This window comes from Bos grunniens, chromosome 3 (genome assembly GCF_055505025.1).
Source record: "Bos grunniens cultivar Pamir isolate PY7600 chromosome 3, Bosgru_T2T1.0, whole genome shotgun sequence".
NCBI lineage: Eukaryota > Metazoa > Chordata > Mammalia > Artiodactyla > Bovidae > Bos > Bos grunniens.
In genome coordinates, this window is record NC_141167.1 from 19083582 (window position 1) to 19104067 (window position 20486).

The window sequence follows — 20486 nt, forward strand, 5'->3', positions numbered from 1 at the left end:
GCGGCTGCGTCCCCACTATGGCGGCGCCCAGGCGACCCACCGCGTCGTGGGCGCCCGCCGGGGTCCCCCGCGGCTGCCGCCCCAGCCTAAGCCGTCGCCCCCACCTTCCCGCCCGCGTCGTCCCTGGCGCCGCCTCCCCCCTGCCTCCTTTCCCGCTGCGGTAAGGATCGGTCCTGCGCGCGTCGGGGCGGGTAGTCTCCGGAGTAACGGTCGCCGCCACCCTTTCCCTCCCCTCCCCCGCTACCCGTGGTTCCGGGTCGCCGGGGCGCAGCGCCTGAGCGCGCTGGTGCTGGGGAAGGAAGGATCGCGCGCGGCCCAGCGGTCTCCAAATGATGAAGTCCGGCTCAAACTGGGGGCTCGGGGAGGGAGTTCGGTCCCACGGAGACCTTGCCTCGGTAAGGGCTACCAGGCCTCGGGGAAGAGGACGGCTGGACTCGGGCTGAGCGGTCTAGGTCACCTGCGCGCGAGACTCCGCAGCGCTGCGCACCTGGGTGCAGAGGAGGGACATGGTCAGGCGGGCCTTCGCTGTGGGAAGAGCAAGGAAAAGTGGAAAGCCTGAGTGGGATCAGCAGCGTACGGGTAGCGGTTGTCATTGCTTATTGCTCTACCAGCTGCCAAATGTTCCGGGAACCCGGGTCAACTTGACTGACAAAGTACGCCTCTTGCTTCGTTTCACCTGGCACTTCTCCCCATTGTTTACTCTCTGATTTTGTTTGCAGGAGGAAATATCTTAGTGATGAGAGGAGATTTGATTAGGATAGTGTCCCACGAATATTTTTTAATTCCTTTTTGTAAGCGTGCTCGTTTTATAATTCCTTAATAAGGACTTCGCTTATGTTTGTGTTTCCGGCACAGAGGAGGAAGGAGAGAAACTGAACTGAATCATTGTAATTAATTGAGAGAGGAACCAATGAAGGCACCTGCTATTTTGTAACAAACAAGCAACTTACAAACTTTTCTGTCGATACACTTTGAATGGTCTATACTATAGTTAGTTGAACAGGAAGGTAGGTAAAAAAGCACTTACTGGGTTCCTCAAAGTAAATAAACCTCATGGAAGATTAGGGTTATTTCCAAGTCAGAATCACCTTGGAGTGCTGATCATTGAAGTGTTAGGTATATCTTCAAGTCAAAAAGATTCAAAGGAAGCTGGCACAAAAATTTATGATCGAAATGGTGTGTTCAGACAATCTCTTAAGGCAATAGCGGTTCCTAAGAGTAAAGATTCTTAAGGATATTTTGAAACATTAAGTGATGAAATCTCCCTGTTTCACATGTCTAATCATGATTTAATAAAAGTAAATTATTAATGAAAAAGATGTGCGTATTCTTAGAGACTAAGTTACTTTGGATTATCAATAAAGTATCTGTTGTGTACATGTTGTGTGTAAGGCAATGTAACTGTGGGGACCTCACAACCTGTATTGTATGAGACTTGTTCTGATGAGATGGTTTGTGGATAAAGGGCACACAGGAAAATGATCGTTAATAATATGGTCTCTAGAATTCCAGGACAGTAGGTACTATGAAAATTCTGGAAAAGGAGAAATCTGTATGTTTGAGGAAGGTTTTACATGAGAACTGAGGCTTGAGTTGAGCTGTGAACTCAACTAGGTATGCATGAGTGATGATGAGAAGGGAGAACTGAGGAAATGAGAAAGTGAGGATGGGGAAGGTGGCAGAGGAGAACTGAAAACACTCGGGGGTGGTTCCAGGAGGTTCTTATTGGCAAAAGTGGGAGATAAGGTTGGTGGTATCAAATCAGGGCGTACTTTTGTCCTGCGTGAAGCACAGGGTAAACAAGAAGTAGTTCTTCAGATGAAACTGGAGCTTGCTATTAGAAAAACAGATGGCAGCACTTTATTTGCCCTTGTCACTTTTCTGAGTAACCTCAGCTATTTAGAATCATGGTCCTCTGGCTACCTAGCATCTGCACCTCAGGATTGATTCTTGCCTTCCTTTCATCTCCCCGAGGTGTTAAGTTGATTGCCAGTTTTAATTGCTACAACCTCCACACTGTTTCTAGTATTTGCTTCTTTTGGTTCCTACCATCATTATACTGATCTGGGGCCTTTCCCTCTTATTACTGCAGAAACCCTCTAACATCCCCCCTGCCTCCTTTCATCTGTCCTGTGTACTATCATCATTTCTAGGTAATTCATTTCCCCAACCTAGACTTTTTATTTATTTTCCCCCATCTTTATCAGATTTAATTGACACATATAACCCTGTAACTTTAAAACACACAGCATTTTGATTTGATACAGATATGTATTGTAAAATTATTACAATAAAATTAGTTAACATCATATAATTACCTTTTTTTGTGGTAAGATCAGTGGAATTATACCTTCTTATACATTTTCTTTCTTTTTTAGAGTATAATTGCCTTACAATGTTGTGTTAGTTTTTGCTATAAAGCAAAGTGAATCAGCTATATGTATACATATATCCCCTCCTCCTTGACCTTCCTCCTACCCACCCCCAGCCTAGGCTTTTAATGGCTTCCTACCTTCTGTTGAATTAAGGATAGCCCAGCCTGGTCTGGGCAGTATGGGTAAACTCATTTCTTGCTATTCCCTTTGATTTTACAATATTTTCCAAGTCTGGAACTGTTTGTTCTTTGTTGTCTGTGCTCACTGTCTTTGCTCTTGTTGCTTTTTCTGTCCTAAATGACTCCTTGGAATCTCTAAGTGTTGGTTCTTACCCATTTGTCAGGGCCATTTGATGGGAACTCTCTTTGTGAAACTCCTCTGTACTTATCTCCCCATCGGCATGGAACTCAGTTCAGTTCGGCCTCTCAGTCATATCCGACTCTTTGAGACCCCATGGACTGCAGCACGCCAGGTCTCTCTGTCCCTCACCACCTCCCGGAATTTACTCAGACTCATATCCATTGAGTCAGTGATGCCATCCAACCATCTCGTCCTCTGTCATCCCCTTTTCGTCCCACCTTCAATCTTTCCCAGCATCAGGGTCTTTTCAAATGAGTCACTTCTTCACATCAGGTGGCCAAAGTATTGGAGTTTCAGCTTCAACATCATTCCTTCCTATGAATATTCAGGACTGATTTCCTTTAGGATGGACTGGTTGGATCTCCTTGCAGTCCAAGGGACTCTCAAGAGTCTTCTGCAACACCATAGTTCAAGAGCATCAATTCTTCGGTCCTCAGCTTTCTTTATAGTCCAACTCTCACATCCATATATGACTACTAGAAAAACCATAGCCTCGACTAGATGAACCTTTGTTGGCAAAGTAATGTCTCTGCTTTTTAATATGCTGTCCAGGTTGGTCATAATTTCTTTTCCAAGAAGTAAGCATCTTTTGATTTCATGGCTGGCAAACCACTTCAGTATTCTTGCCTTGAGAACCCCATGAACAGTATGAAAAGGCATGGGACTAATTCCCCCTTTAAACAGTTATAACACTAGAATCTGCCTTTTTGCCCCAATTGCCAACATAAAACTGAAACTTTTTCAAGACATGAATTATCTTCATCTTCTAGCACAGTGTTTTGTACATAGTAGGTACTTGGTAAATATATTTTAAATTGAACATAGCTTTGAACCAAGATAGATGCAAAGAAAATTCTTTGTGCAAGCAAAATGTTTATCATAAAATCTTTAATAAAGCTACTTATGTGAGAAAGCGGATGTATTGGTCTGGATAGCTTGGATTAGGCTTCATTAACAAAAACCCTTAAGACTTTAGTGGCTTAACAGAACGAAAGTTGACTTCTCATTCATGCCACATGTCCAGCAGGACTACATGGGTGACTCTGCTCCTCTCAGTTACTCAGGGATCCATGCTGATGGAAACTCATCTTAATATGGTTTTCCATGACCATTTTGATCGAGTGGAGGATGGTGACCAAGGGACACTGGATTTTGAAATATCTGACCTGAAGTGGCACATGTCACTTTCATTTCCATATCATTGGCTAAAGCAAATCACATGGCCATGCCTAATTTTAAGGAATGGCAGGGAATTGCAGGCCTAAGCATGTGCCTGGAAAGCAAAGAGCCCGAAGTGACTGCTGGACAGCACTAATGACTGCTACATCTTCTATGAGCATCACGGCCCAGCCTGTGGAAGATTAGAGGTAGCAAAATCAGATGCACTACTAGAGAGAAACATACTGACAGTAGCAAGAAATGAAGCTCTAACGAGGCACGGAATGAGAGTGGACAGGGAAGTCAGAGCTCCACTGCAAGCACTGTAACGCTTGTAATGTAACAGGCTGAGGCTGTTGGTATGAGGGTAAGTGAAAGTCATTCAGTCGTGTCTGACTCTTTGCGACCCCATGGACTGTAGCCTGCTAGGCTCCTCTGTCCATGGAATTCTCCAGGCCAGAATACTAGAGTGGGTAGCCATTCCCTTCTCCAGGGGATCTTTCCAACCCAGCGATCGAACCCAGGTCTCCCACATTGCAGGTGGATTCTTTACCGTCTGAGACAGTAGTCTGATTTTCCAGTTATTCCTTAGGGCATTATTATTTTATGGCACCCTCAGAGATGAATTCAGGAATGGTCCTGAGGCATCCATAAAGAATTAAGTTTTATTCAAGATACACAATTTAAGAATCCAGAAAGTGTATAATAAGGTATATTTTTACTTGAATGGTTAAAAAGATCCTAGTTCAACCTTACTGGTTTAATTTGGTTTACCTAAGACTATCAAACTTTGGTATTTGGGGAGGAGATTTCACTTTGGGGCTTCCCTGGCGGCTCAGATGGTAAAGAATCTGCCAAAGAAGGGAATGGCAACCAAATCCAGTGTTCTTGCCTGGAGAATTCCAAAAGTGAAAACAGGGTTCAAATGTTGCTTCTGCCATTGATTGTCTAACGTTGGGCCAGTGTCTTGATTCTGGAGTCCAAGTTTCCTCATCAGTGAAATGCATAGGGTGGTTATGAGTTCATTTTCTATAAAGTGCTTTGCCCAGTACCTCGTTCAGAATAGGCACCCATGGTCATGATATTCATTGGCAGCAGCCTCAGGATTTGAAGAAACTGAGAAATCAGGTAAGGAAATCCCAGGATTCCCTACCCTTTTCTACTTCTTGGCATCCTGCCACACTCTTTCTTTCTCACCTTTCTTATTTTCACACGTATCCTATTTCGTTTTTTACTTGGTTGTATACGCGTCTGTTTGTTCTCTGTACTAGGTCCTCTAGTCATCCCACAAGTAGTTGTTGAACGTGAGCTCTCTACTAGGCTCGGTGCTCAGTCACGGCATTGCAGATACAAAAGGCATATCCCAGGCCTGAAAGAGCCTGTAGTCTGGTAGGACCAGAAGCCAGTGAACTCGCAGTTAGAATACATTGTACTGTGCTGTGTTTGGGGGTCCTGTGGGATCTCCTAAAAGGGAACCTGATGTCACACAGGGAATATAATTAATGATTTTCCCAGAGAAGCTCACACCTACCTAAGTCTCAGATAACTAATTATTAGCTGAGTAGATGTAGGTTTAAAAGACTTTTCAGGTAGGAAACAATGTGTGTAATGACCTAGAAATGCAAGAGAGTGTGGCTGCATCCCGAAGATGCTTGAATGGCAGGAGAACAGTCTGTCTGGGGAGTGTGTGGAGGCTGCAGAAGTCAGACTGTGAAGGCTTGTGAGTTCAGGAGTTTATCCTGACTGAGGAGGAGCCACTGAAGTACTTGAAGGTGGGAGATGACTTGATCAGCTTTTCCTTTTAGGAAGGTCAGTGTGTGTGGAGACACCAGAGGAATGAATGTTCTGTTTCCCTGCCATGGAAAATTGTGAGATTTGCAACCATAGTACCATGTCTGCTACACAGAATCATAAAATACCTCTCGATGAGGAGAGCTTAGAATAAAGTGAGGCTGGAGGGAAGGTTCCCAGTTAGGCTGTTGCAGTAGTAGGAGGGGTGTGTACATGTCCTGCCTGGGGTAGAGTCAGCTGACCAGGGTTTCCATCACGGCTTCACCAGTGTCTACGATGTGACCTTGGACAGTCTTCAGAACATCTTGTGTCATCTTGGTTTTTCAAACTGGTAAAATGGGATTAAAAAGTCCCTACCTTGCAAGGTTGTTCTGAGTATTTGAGAAAATAGATGTAAAAAGCCTGCTCCTGTACTGTTAGACACTTAAGGGACTTCTTATAATAAAAATAATAGTTTTCTTAATGCTTAGTATATTCCCTGATTCATGGTAAGTGATTGTTAGCCTAAATTCCCACCACCTGACATAACCACTGCCAACATTATGTTTTTGTTTTTGTTTTTAATACATCTTAAATGATTGAAATGCTGAATTTTGTGGGTTGGGCATGAGGGAATTATCCTAAGATCAGGAAGAGAAGAGTTAGTCGATATTAATACCATGGCAATTTAAACATTCTTCAAACAACAAATTGTATATGTTTATTCAGCTGTTCCCAGCCCTCACGCAGAAGTGGTTCATACATCTGCATATACTCTTGTCACTAATGTTATAGTGTGCTCACTGCCTGGGGTGTCAAAATACATGTGCCTCTCTTTCAGCCTGTCATCATCATTGTGACTCTGTCCCCCTGAAATTTTGCTGCTCCTCAGTCTTCTTCTGAATATATTTGTAAAGATGATAATAGAGGTTTAATTCCAATTTGTTCTCCTTTCAGTTTCGCCCTTGTTATCCAGGCTGACAGGAGTTCCTCCCCTATGAACTTCTACACAATTTATGTTATTCTAATTTAGTATTATCTATCGCCTTGTCTTACAGAATTTGTCTGTGTCAGTAAATTTCTCTTTTGTGGTTTTCTTTACAAAGTGATAGAAAGAAGGCATGTTTATATGTTTCTGACATGACTTAAAAATCCATGGGAACCTTGTGTTTGAAATATGTTAATAAATAGGATTTCAATATTCTATTCCTAAATTTTAAGTATATAGCAGTGGTTTTTCAGAGTCTTTGATATCAGGACCACTTTATTTTTTCTTTTTTCTCTTTTTTTTCAGGACCACTTTATAAGTTTGAAAATTATCGCAACCCCAAAGAACTTTTATTTCATGGGTTTGTCTTTTGATATTGAATGTATTAAAAATTACTGAGATTTTAAGTCATGAGAATGCGCTAGCTCACATCCCATTAGCTGTGAGGACAGTGGTGTGGTTACATGTCGTATTTACAGCCTCTGGAAACCTGCGCTGGACCCTTGTGAGAGAATGAGAGGGAACAAGGCAAATAATGTCTGAGAATTACTGTGAAAATAGTTTTAAACTCATGGATTCACTGAAAAGGCCTTAGAAACTCTCTAGGGTCCTTAGACCACAATTTGAGAACTGCTGACATGGAAACATGAGAGTTTTTATACTGGACGTCTCTACATCTTTTTGGCAACACAATAACGTAAGGATGGAAGCATTGCCAGATGTCTGTTTTCAAAATGCACTCAACAGTTTCTTAAAGAACAAAACAAACCACCCCCCCCCAAAAAAAAAAACACCAAACTAGTTTCCAGGTTTTGTTAAGACATGAGTCCCAGGGACGGGGGAGCCTGGTGGGCTGCCGTCTGTGGGGTCGCACAGAGTCAGACACGACTGAAGTGACAGCAGCAGTTTTTCACCTTGAAAGGACTTTTTATTTTGGGAAAATCTTCTAGGTGCCATACAATTAACAGACATTTGCCTGCCATCCCAGAAAAGTTGAAAAGATTTGGAACACCAATATTTGTAAAAGAAAAATAAGCAACTGCTCTTTAAGTCCTGGAAATCTTGTGCATACTTGCTTGGCCAGATGGTAAGCAGAGAACTTCTTTGAGGCACAGAAGTTTCATGGTTACGAACCATCTCATTGCCAAGTTTAGTTATGGTCCTGTTTGTTTAAAATAGGATCCAGCTTTTATGAATTAATCGCATTGATGCCATTTTGAATTGCATAAGCTGCACCACGCCACGGAGCAGGTGGTGAGTGATGGTACCACTGCCTCCCGTGTTGTGGAACTTTCACACTTCTTGAGGATTCTTCCTGAGCCTCATGTGCCCCAAAATGTCTGACAGAGGGATTGTTTGAGGAGGTCAGTGTCCACTGAAGTTAAGTATCAGATAAGTTTACTAACAGGAGTTCTGGTATTTTCTTCCGTGGCTGTGAATTATTTTGAGTGCCTTTGAGATGCTCCTTCTCTAGACAGCAGATGGTCTGGGCTGTTGCACATGCCTCTCGCCCTTGCTTGGCCTTCCTCAGACTGTGCTACTCAAACAGTCTTTCTAAAATGCAGATATGATCTTGTCATTTCTCTTCTTAACGCCTTCACTGGCTCTCCGTTGCCAGTGGATCCATTTCTACCCCTTTAGCATGGCATCTAAGGCCTGTCTCTCAGCTTCTTCACTGCAGCCTTTCTGAAACCTCACGGACAGTTATCAGTTTCCGCCACCTCATAATGTCTGTGCCAGTTTAACTGCGTGCATCACACTGTTCTCAAGGGCAGGCGTCACACTGTGTGCCTTCTGCTGTACTCAGCTGTGGGATAATGGCTTCTGCGTGGGCTGATAAGATGGCATAGCTTCCAGCATGGTTCTAGCATAGTTATTCTGTAGTATTATATTTCTTTTCTTACCCTTTTTAAAAAAAGATACGAGCTGATGAACAATATGGAACCACTACATAGGCCTAAGACACCTAAAGTCTCAGAGACATAATAGCAATGAAAGGGGACATTTATCTCATATTTTCTAATGATGTATTTTACACTTACAGGAACAGAACAATATAAAGATATCTATTATTTACCAAATAATACCATTATACTAAATCTTAATATACCATATTGCTTCAGTTTGTTTTTGTTTTTTTAAACAAAACTTGGCAGTTCCAATAAAAACCCTTTATATATTTTTCCCTGGTATCCTCTCTCCTTAACCAGAGAAAGCACTATCTTAAATTTAAAGTTTTAAAATTCACATACATTTTTATGCCTTTGTGGTTTTTCTACATCCTGTGTGTCTGTATACCATATGCAGCACGGGTTGGCAAACAGGCCTGCAGGTTTTATTGCAGCACAGCCGTGCCCATGTTTCAGTACTGTTCTCAACTGCTCTCACACTGCACCCTTCTGTTTCCCGTTTTCTGGACATAATGCCATCTTCTAACCACCTTCAGCACCAGTCCCCACCATTTTATCTCAACTGGCTCAAAGCACGGTCATCTTTTCAAGTATTCCAGTTGCATTTCCTCAAGACTTATTCAAGTCAGCTTTTCCAAATAAAAAATTATGTCTAGAAACTTGTCCTCTGAACACCATTAAAACAAATAAGCAAAAACCCAATTAAACCAAACAGCTCCTATTCAGAAAGACTATTTTTTTGTAACAAAAAATAAAACATTCAAAACTGAGAGTTTTGTTTCCTTGGATATTTACCCATTTTCTCAGCTACTTCTCAAGGGAACAGCTGACCAGGGACAGAGTATTTTTCAGCTTTACTTATCACTTTCACTGTTTTAAAACTTTGGTGAAAGTGATAAGTGTTAGTTGATCAATCATGTCCAACTCTTTGCAACCCCATTGACTGTAGCCCACCAGGCTCCTCAGTCTATGGAATTTTCTGCCAAGAATATTGGAGTGGGTAGCCATTCCCTTCTCCAGGGGATATTCCTGACCCAGGGGTCAAACCTGGGTTTCCTGCACTGCAGGTGGATTCTTTCCCATCAGAGCCACCCAGGAAGCCCTGACACCTTGGTGTTGACATCTAATTTCTATTCAGAAAGGCACTTACTGCACATGTTATGTGAGTCTGGGTCCAATCAAGAGAGAGAATCCATGTACTTTGAGTAGGTCAAGTTTACTGTAAGAATTATTAACTTTAACAGTGAATTAGAGTAACATGAGATTAGCTAGTAAGAGTAAAGAAATAAACACATGGAAAGATGCTCAACATCATCAGTCATTAGGGAAATTCAAATCAAAACCACACTGAGATGCCACTTGAAACCCACTAGGATGGCTTCATCAAAAAGACAGATGATAAGGAATGTTGGCACAGGTGTGGAGAAATCAGAGCTCTCATACACTGGTGGGAATGTAAAATGGTACAGTTCAGTTCAGTTCAGTCGCTAAGTCGTGTCCGACTCTTTGCGACCCCATGAATCACAGCACGCCAGGCCTCCCTGTCCATCACCAACTCCCAGAGCTCACCCAGACTCACGTCCATCGAGTCAGTGATGCCATCCAGCCATCTCATCCTCTGTCGTCCCCTTCTCCTCCTGCCCCCAATCCCTCCCAGCATCAGAGTCTTTTCCAATGAGTCAACTCTTCGCATGAGGTGGCCAAAGTACTGGAGTTTCAGCTTTAGCATCATTCCTTCCAAAGAAATCCCAGGGCTGATCTCCTTCAGAATGGACTGGTTGGATCTCCTTGCAGTCCAAGGGACTCTCAAGAGTCTTCTCCAACACCACAGTTCAAAAGCATCAATTCTTTGGCGCTCAGCCTTCTTCACAGTCCAACTCTCACATCCATACATGACCACAGGAAAAACCATAGCCTTGACTAGATGAACCTTTGTTGGCAAAGTAATGTCTCTGCTTTTGAATATGCTATCTAGGTTGGTCATAACTTTGCTTCCAAGGAGTAAGTGTCTTTTAATTTCATGGCTGCAGTCACCATCTGCAATGATTTTGGAGCCCCAAAAAATAAAGTCTGACACTGTTTCCACTGTTTCTCCATCTATTTCCCATGAAGTATGGGACTAGATGCCATGATCTTCGTTTTCTGAATGTTGAGCTTTAAGCCAACTTTTTCACTCTCCACTTTCACTTTCCTCAAGAGGCTTTTTAGTTCCTCTTCTCTTTCTGCCATAAGGGTGGTGTCATCTGCCTATCTGAGGTTATTGATATTTCTCCCGCAATCTTGATTCCAAAATGGTACAGTGGCTTTGAAAAATAGTCTGTCATTTCCTTAAACGGTTAAACATAGAGTTATCATATAGCCTGGGTATATTTTGCTCCTACATGTAATGAATGTACCCAAGAGGAATGAGAACCTATGTCCATATAAGAGTTTCTGCATAAATATGCATTGCAGCATTGTTCAGCCGAAATGTGGAAACAACCCAAATGTTTGTCATCTGACAAATGGTTAAATAAATGTTGGTATGTCCATATGATAGAATGTTACTTGGCAGTAAACAGAAGCGAAGTACTGACATGCAAAAACTTTGAAAACACTATGCTAAATGAAAGAAGCCTGTCACAGAGGACCACATATTGTTTGATTCCATTTGTATGAAATATCTATAAACATTTGCCAATTCTATAGAATAGAAAATAGTTTAGTGGTTGCCTGGGGCTGGAGGTTTGTAGGGAATGATAGCTAGTGGGTACAGGGTATCAATTGGGGGTAATAGAAATGTTCTAAAATTGATTGTGGATATGTTTGCACAACTCTGAAAATACTAAAAAGCATTAGAAGGTATACTTTGAATGGTTGAATTTTATAGTATGTGAGTGATGTCTAAATAACTGTCATATGAAGTAAAGAGAATGCTAAAGAATATAATAAACAGGTCTAAGGAGCAGCCACCACCACCGGGCTGAGCTAGCATGCCCAACAGAGAGCTCTCCAACCTGCTGCACACCCACTGCAGGCTGAGATTCAGACTTTGGTGTAGTGGACACCCCCATGAATCACTGGATTACAGATGGGTGTCTATGATGCTGCAGGGTGGGGTTTCCCAGAAATCTGCCTCTCAGGGACTGGGGAATGCTGTTTACAGAGAGGTGTCTCACCAGGCACTCTGTTAGTTCTCTTACACTGCTCAAGAGAAGTGCTGAGAGACGCTGTTGGCTGCTGTTGCTCCCTGTTGACTGCTGTCCACTGGAAAAGTTCTGTATGTTGCAGGAGCCTACCAAGGGAATACTGGAACCCAGAAACCATGGCTTTCCTGCAGCCTCCACAAAGCTTGACATCATGTCAGCTGGCAAGAGGAAAATACTTTAAGGGCCCAGGTCCATTTTCACAGAGCAAGCAGAAAGATTGAATTTGGAGCTAAGAGGCAATAAGTCTGTAATTCACACAATGGGTGATCAGAACCTCAGCATACTCTTAGCATTTTAATTCCCTTTGGAGATCTTCAGGTTTTCCTTGCCACCTTGGCTGTTGTGGCTTGGAGAAGCTAGGACTCTATCTTTGTGTCAGCCCAGCTCTCTCTAATTATCATTTTTGTGTATCTTCTTTTGTTGTTGTTCTATATGCTTGGTTCCCTTTTCAGACACCAGGTATACCTATACTGGATCTCCTGTGGCAGCTGTTGTGTTTTTGGATTTGGGTTTGGGTTCATTTTGGTAATATTTTTAAGTTTTTTATTTTTCATTTTCTTTTACTCATTTTTTATCCACCAGGGCCTTCATGACTCTTACTGTGTTTTTAGCAGTTCTTAATTGTTCCCTTTCATTGAGGCTTTTGTGGTGGTATTTTTCTTTCTTCACTTTTGGCACTTGAGTGCTAATTTTATTTTAAAAATGGTGTTTTACTGTACTTTCCGTAAGGCTCTCCCTTTAATCTTGGCTCTTTGGTCTTGTTTTATAGAACCTTTTGGGAGTGGGCAGTGCTTGGAGAACTTTTGTTAATTATCTGTAATCTGTAACCGTCCTGTGACATAGTTTTATTCTATTGTGTGGTCTTCATTTACTACACTTCCCCTTGACTCTCCCCCTTCCTTTCTTCCACTCTCATTTAGATTCTGTACTGGTTCTATTTCATTTTTGTTCTGTTGCCCCCATATAGCCTCTTCAAGTGAAGAGTTACATGATTAAAGGCAGATCATTTGAATTTGAATCCTCACTCCGCCACTTACTGGCTCTGTGATCTTAGAGAATTTTCTCTCTCTGTGCCTGTTTGTTCTCTATATAATGAGAATGATAATCTTGTAGGATTGTTAAGAAGATGCAGTGAGTTAAATCATATAAAACTTTTAGAACTCTGGCTAGTCCACAGTAGGTACTATATGAATATTAGCAATATTAGTTTATCCCTTGCATTGACTTGCAATTAGAAAATCTACAATTCTGCAATATTCTTCTATAATGTATTGCACATTAATTAACTACTTAAATCTGCTTAGCCATGCATAGTCTGAAAAGGAGGTATGCATTCAGCAAAACCATTTAAAAAACTGATGACTTTTTTAGTAACTTGTTCAGGAAGCTAGGTAATAAATGTGCATAATCACTCAGTCGTGTCTGACTCTTTGACCCCATGGATTGTAGCCCACCAGGCTCCTCTGTTTACGGGGATTCTTCAGGTATTCTCCAAGAATACTGGAGTGGGTTGCCATCCCCTTCTCCAGAGGATCTTCCCAACCCAGGGATTGAACCTAGGTCTCCTGCAGTACAAGTGGATTCTTTACCGTCTGAGTCACCAGGGAAGCCCAGATAATAAATAGTATGTAATAACTTCTAATTAGCTTGCCTCAAAATTATTCACAGGAGATATGTTCAGGAAATACTTTGTAGTTTTTGCTCCATGTAATTTTGTAATAATTGAGTTCATATTCATCATGCCTGATACTTGAAGGTCAGCAAAATTCTAACATTTCAGAGTAAAAATTGTTCCAGGTATAGATTAGAAAATAACCACATTGTAGGATGTTTTACAAATGACAAGACTTTGGTGTATTTTGTTTCAGTGAGTTCAAATTTTTATATAATTTTTATGGTTAATTAAAATAACCTAGATTTATATACCTTTTGTACCTTTTTTTGAGCAGACTATATGTGATTGAACATTTGGTCAGTGAGCACGTAGGTTTTGAATACCTACCAGGAATGCAATGGTGAATAAAATAGACATGTTCACTTTCTGGATTAGCCAGAATATATACTTTAAGCACATTACTCATGATAAGTAAATACTTGTGATTATAAGCTCACTATGTAATGGATAGGGATATATATGTGCTATGGGAATTTCTAACAGGGAGACCCAACTTACAGTGTGGTAAGGCTTCCAAAGACTGAGTGGGAGTTGGCTAGATGAAGTGGTAGGGTCAAGGAGGCTTTAGCCTGCCATTAGGAGACAGCATGGCAAGTTCAAAACACTGAGAGATGTTCCCTGTTGCAGATTCTTAGAGGTGAGGTCGTAAGAGATGACAAGAGAGATGGGAGGAGAGGTGGGCAGGGGCCAGATTCACCAGTCTTACAGGCCCTGTTAAGGGCTTTGGAACTTTACCCTAAAGACAGTGGGAAAGCTAAGAAGTTTAAACCTGGGAATGAAATAATATTCACGTTGGCTGCTATGTGGAAAATGAAGAGGATCAAGAATGGATATGGGAGTACCCAAAGGAAATGAAAACAGAATCTTGATGCATTATATGTACACACCTGTTTATCACAGCATTATTCTCAATAGCCATGATATTGAAATAACACAAATGCCCATCTATAGATAAATGGATTAAAAAAAGATGTGATACATACACTCAATGGAATATTCTTTGGCCACGAGAAAGGGGGCTATCCTGCTGTTTGTGACAACATGGATGGATCTTGAGCACGTTATGCTAAATGAGATAAGTCGGAAGGACAAGTACTACACAGCATCACTTAAATGTGGAGTCTGAAAAGCAAACCTGTGAGAAGTTAGAGCATAAGTGGAGGTTACCGGAGGATGAAGGATTGCGGGATAAGACTGATGCTGGTTTAGGGTACAGACTTAGCAAGTAGTAAACCCATAGAGAGCTAATGAATACAGACAATAATATTGTGCTATAATGTAATATGGCATGTATTGTTTAAATGGCAATCATATTACAATATATAAATGTATCAAAGTAACATGCTATATACCTTAAATTTATAAAGTGTAATGTATCACATTTATCACATATGAAATAATGGAGATGGGAGGTTTATTAGGAGACTGTGGTAATCGTCCAAGCAAAAGATTATAGTGACTTGAAAGATAGTGGTGGCAGTGAAGATAGAGGGATGGATGGATTCAAGAAGTATTTAAGAGGTAAAATTCATAGGGCTTGATGATTGATTATATGTGGAGGGTAAGAGTGAGAAGGAGGATAGTGTCAAGGTTGATTTCCAGGTTTTTGACAGACGCCTCTGTGAAGGTGTTGCCTTTTATTGAAATAGTGAACACACTGGAGAAAGGGGGTTTACTGGGGAAGTCTGAGACATCTGCGAAACATCTAGATGATGATACAAAAGTTAAATAGAGGAAATTCCCTGTGGCTTAGTGGTTAGGATTCTGGGCTTTCACTTCCGGGGCCAAGGTTCAGTCCCTGGTTGGGAAACTTAAGATCCCACAAGCTGGACAGTGTGGCTGAAACCCCCCCCCCCCCAAAACAAAAGTTCAATAAATGGAGATGGAACTGTCTTCTATCTGGATGGAATATATCAAGTTTGGGACAGTCAGCATAAGGATGGTAAATGAAGTGGAATGAGATTGTCTTGGGTGTATCTGTGTGTTAGTTGCTCAGTCGTATCCGACTCTTGTGACGCCATGGACTGTAGCCTGGCAGGCTCCTCTGTCCTTGGGATTCTCCAGGCAAGAATACTGGAGTGGGCTGCCATTTCCTTCTCTGTGGAATGAAAATATAAGAAAAACTCAGACATACAACACCTCAAGCTTCTCTCTATGGTTAAAATTGCTCATGCTCTCTCTCTTCCTCCCTCTCCCCACCTCCATCTCTCTCTCTCTACACACACACACACACACACACACACAGATTGTGTCTTTAGTATATATTTTTGTAATGTGAGCAAATTATATTGTATCTGGAGTTGGAATATAGTTAGAATATATTCATTTATTTGATCTTTAGACAAACACTTCTTGAATGGGCTGTGTACTAGGTGCTGTGTTGTTAACTGTGGGTGATTCATAGACCTAAGTTACAGATTCCGCTTTCAAATTATATGCTAATTCCTTAGACAAGATATTTTACAAGTGCTCGGACAGAGGTAAGCATGGGGTGTTACCAGAGCATAGATTGCCATAGTGTTGGGCAGTGTTTAAGGAAAACTTTTTGAAGGAAATGAGACTTGAACAGAGTCTTAAAAGAGGAGTTGGTGTTGCTGAAGACAAGACGGTGAGAAAGAGCTCTTACACCACCCTGTACTCTCTCTCAGTCTCAGATGCTTTAGAAAGGCCAAGTGATGGGAGACCTGTGGTGTCCAGTGGCTTTGGCAGTTAAGTGGTCAGTGGTAAACTTATTGAGCAACAGGCGGGAGCAGAAGCCAGATCAGATGTGGTGGGTGAAAGAGCAAATGGGGAGTGAGAAGTCAAACTCCTCCAGGGCAGGGTCTAAATTTGACTGTCTAGTATCCTCCATGGCTTGTAGTAATCCCTGGCACTTGGTGCTTGTTGCATTGAGCTTTGAACAGAAGAGAGACATTTCCTTCTTGGAGCTAAGACGAAGGCCTGAGGAGGGGATGAGCCCAACTGCTGCACGCCCTCTGCCTGCTGAAGAGAGCTGGCTGTGAGCATTTACGGCTCTTAACCTGCAGCTTTCTGTGGCTATGCAGGGAGGCCAGGTGTGCTCCCACAGTCAGAAAAAACCAGATTCTCTGCATGGATCTGTTAGTTTTCTTTTTATTCCAATTTTTTTCTTTTTAATAGTTGAGGATATGATATTTGTATCTTTTTTCCTTCAATATGATTTCAGAAGCATTTCTCTGTCATTAAAATTTTTTTCATAAACAGCATTTTAATTGGCTGCATAATCTCTTGATATTTACTTGAACATTTATATGCACATTGGTTTAATTTTTTTTTCTTTTTTGACTTTTAATTTTGAAATCATCTCAGACTTACAAATAAGTTGCAAGCATATAACAAGGAACCCCCATATATCTTTCAACTAGTTTATTGTGGTGCCTATCAGATTTCTGCATTTTAAAATTACTCTTTTCCTCTCTGTAGTTAATAAGTTTCCTTTGGGGAGATACTTTAAGATGTCCCATTTCTCAAAGTATTACTTATTAATTTTAGCATCCTTTGATGTTTCTTAGCTGAGTTATTCCTAAAATGATTGCTAAATAATTTTCTAATTACATTATTCTACATTCTTTCCACTCTAAGGAAGAGCTTTCTCCTCTCCTCACTTACTAAATTCTTATTTAATGGGTCATAATCCTTTATTATCAGTCTAAATTGCCACAGATCTGGCCATTAGGAGCCCCTCAAACCGACTGCTTTATCCTTTTGACATGTCTCTCTTTGAGTACTTTCCTACCGTCAGGCTTATCTTGTGCCCTCTCTGCCTCAGCCCTGAGTTCAGCCATTCTTCTAAGGATCCCTAGTTCCTATCACATAGTGGAGAATGGTATTTAAAAACCAAGATCTTGGTGCTAGATGTGCTCATTGCTATTGGGATATGACTGCTGCTGGGCCCTTTCAGTGATCAGAGCTAGGACTTCCATGCATGTACACACACAAAAGCACACACACAGTCCACATCTGTAGTTATTTTTATGTTTTTGTATGTGTATATATTGAAAACCTTCACTTCACACTGATACCTTCAATTCCAGTACATCCCAAAAGATGCATTCTAGTTTATCTTTTCCTACTTGCTCTTTGGAAGAGAAGTCTTGACAAACCTACACAGCGTATTAAAAAGCGGAGACATTGCTTTGCTGACAAAGGTCCGTATAGTCAAAGCTATAGTTTTTCCACTAGTCATGTGTGGATGTGAGAGTTGGACCATAAAAAAGGCTGAGCACCTAAGAATTGATGCTTTTGAACTGTGCTATTGGAGAAGACTCTTGAGAGTCCATTGGACTGTAAGGAGATCAAAGCAGTCAATCCTAAAGGAAGTCAATCCTGAATATTCATTGGAAGAATTGATGCTGAAGCTGAAACTCCAATACTTAGGCCATCTGACGTGAAGAGCTGACTCATTAGAAAAAAACCTGATGCTGGGAAAAATTGAAGGCAGGAGGAGAAGGGGACAACAGAGGATGAGATGGTTGGATGGCATCACCAACTCGATTGACATGAGTTTGAGCAAGCTCTGGGAGATGGTAAAGGACAGGGAAGCCTGGCGTGCTGCAGTCCATGGGGTCGCAAAGAGTCGGATGAGACTGAGCGACTGAACAACAGTCTTTTTGCACATTTGCGACTGACGTCTCCATCATTGAGAATTTGGCTCCTCTTAGTCTCAGTGTATTTAATTTGTTTGGTCAGTCCCATGTCACTGCCTGTCTTCTCTCAGACTTCTGTCATCTTCTGTCACTCCCAGACTTCTCACGATGGCCTGATGCCCCTTCTGTCTTCACTTCAGATATATGTGCCTACCTTGCCTGGCCCCTAAAGCCGAATGGCATTTAGATTAAACTGTTCAGAAAGAAAGAGACAGAGAGAGCACATTCCTGTTTATGGCTGCATAATCCTACGTTTTGTCAATACACGATAGTTTTTGAAGGTGTACTGGAGAACTTTTTCTCTTATATTACAGAGTGCTGCAATCAGCCAGTGCATAAGTCTTTTTGTGTTTTTGTCAGTGTATCTTTGGGATAGTTTCTTAGAAGTGAGAATATGTGGTTAAAGTGTTGAAGCCTGTGTGATTTTGTTAGATATTGCCAAATCCCTCCCATCACCAGTAACGTATGAGGATTCTCCCCACAGCCTCACCACTAGAATATCTTGTCAAACTTTTGTCCTGGCAGTGAGTTTGAAATGTCATCTCTTTCAGAATATCAGGATATTGTGCTCCTCCTTGTTTTGGCTTATTTTACACTCTTACTTGCTGCTTTGAATGTCATCTACTTCTGGAAATCTGTTTCCTCCTTAGACTGTTCTGCCTCTTTATTTGTAGATCTTTTTCCTTAATGGAAAAGTCAGAAATTAAATAGGTGATTAGTTCACCATTCTCACTGTCATATCTGTTGAACAGATAGTAAATCTATTGGTCGTGTGTCTGCCAGAGCCTTCGGTTGAAGTCACTGGCTGTGGCAGTTCAGTTGTCACATCTGCATTCAGGACAGAAGGAATGGGGAAGGGCTGGGATCAGCCACTTCAGTCCCCTTTTAATAGGAAAGAAGAATCTTTCCAAGAACCACCTGCTTTTTGTAGGCAGGCTTCTTATATCTTAAAGTTTTCATTGTTTTTGTGGGAGGATTGGACACAGTACATATCCTTTGTGCTACTGAAAATACGAGTCTCCAATTTCTATTTCACTTTGGAAACTTTGTACATTTATTACTTGCATGAGTACAGAAATTAAATATATGAATATATTATGAAAAATACCCTCTCCATACCCACTTTTGGGAGATAAGTATTGTCAGCAGCTTGGTGTGTATTCTTACATCTGTGTGCTTCCTTCTTAACTTTATTTATTTTTTTTGTTAACCTTAATTTTAAATATTACTGTTGTCCTTATTACCACCAGTATGGGGCCGTATATACATTGACATACATACTATTCTACAAGACTTGTTTTTCACTTAAGCAGTATACTCTAGCTATTTTTCTATGTCAGGACATGCCTCAGAAAAATGTGTGAGGCTAAGCAATCAAATACACTGTCCTGTTCGAGCCTGTCACATCAGCCAGAGCAGACACTGAACCTCCACCTTAGACATCAAGGCAGACAGCCATAGAAGATGTTGACAGCTGCAGGAAATCTTGTCACTAACTTCCTTTGGTTAACTCCTTTGCTGTCTACCTCCTGTGGTGACCTCAGTGGGAGCAGTGATATTGATAGCATTGTGTAGTTGTATCGTAATGTATTTGTCTGGTTCCCTATTGATCGACATTTGAGTTGTTTCAGGTATTTTGCTCTTATAATCATTGTTGCTGATAAATATCCATGCACGTGTCTTTTAAAATATTTGTTGAAGTGTTGCTTTAGAAAAAAGTCATAGAAATGGTGAGTCAAGGTGTATGAATATTGTAAATTTCAATAGCTATAGGTTTCCCTTGTCACCTGAAAGTACAGCATTCCTATGAAACTTTTCATAGGCTGAAGTGCTAGAAAGCAAAGAAACAATTACGTTAATTTATATGGAGAACTTTTTGAGTGTTCCCAGACCCCAAAAAATAACTTACCAAAGCATACCAAATAACACTTAAAACCTAAAATAACACTACATCAGATCAGATCAGATCAGTCACTCAGTCGTGTCCGACTCTTTGCGATCCTATGAATCGCAGCATGCCAGGCCTCCCTGTCCCTCACCAACTCCCGGAGTTCACTCAGACTCACATCCATCGAGTCAGTGATGCCATCCAGCCACCTCATCCTCTGTCGTCCCCTTCTCCTCCTAACACTAATATATAATGAAAGCAGAAATGACTTGATAAATACACAGCCTGTATAAGATAGAAATAATGTATTTATGGTATTGTTTCACTCACCAGAATCAGGAAGAGAGCAAGGTTAAGAGGCAGTGGTGATGGTGTGTTAGGCTGAATTGTCAGAGGTTGGGGTGGTGCGAGGTTCAGAGGTACAGACTATGGTGTAGGAGAAAGGGGAAGCGGGTCATTTATCAACTTCTCATTATAATCTGAATCCAACAGATCAAGCAGGTCACTTAT

At 41.3% G+C, this 20486-nt stretch overlaps 1 protein-coding gene across 17 annotated transcripts in view; it reads left to right on the forward strand.

The window, feature by feature from the left end:
* The window catches only part of ST3GAL3 (ST3 beta-galactoside alpha-2,3-sialyltransferase 3), a 215468-nt gene continuing 194982 nt past the window's right edge, over positions 1-20486 (forward strand). For 14 of the 17 annotated variants that reach the window (XR_015157735.1, XR_015157732.1, XR_015157733.1 and 11 more), the window contains exon 1: positions 1-160. The gene's annotated coding sequence lies outside the window, so the exon portion shown is untranslated. Of the gene's footprint in view, positions 161-246; positions 396-20486 lie in introns of those variants that run through there. The other 3 variants (XM_086384049.1, XM_086384074.1, XM_086384062.1) reach the window with 3 other exon arrangements.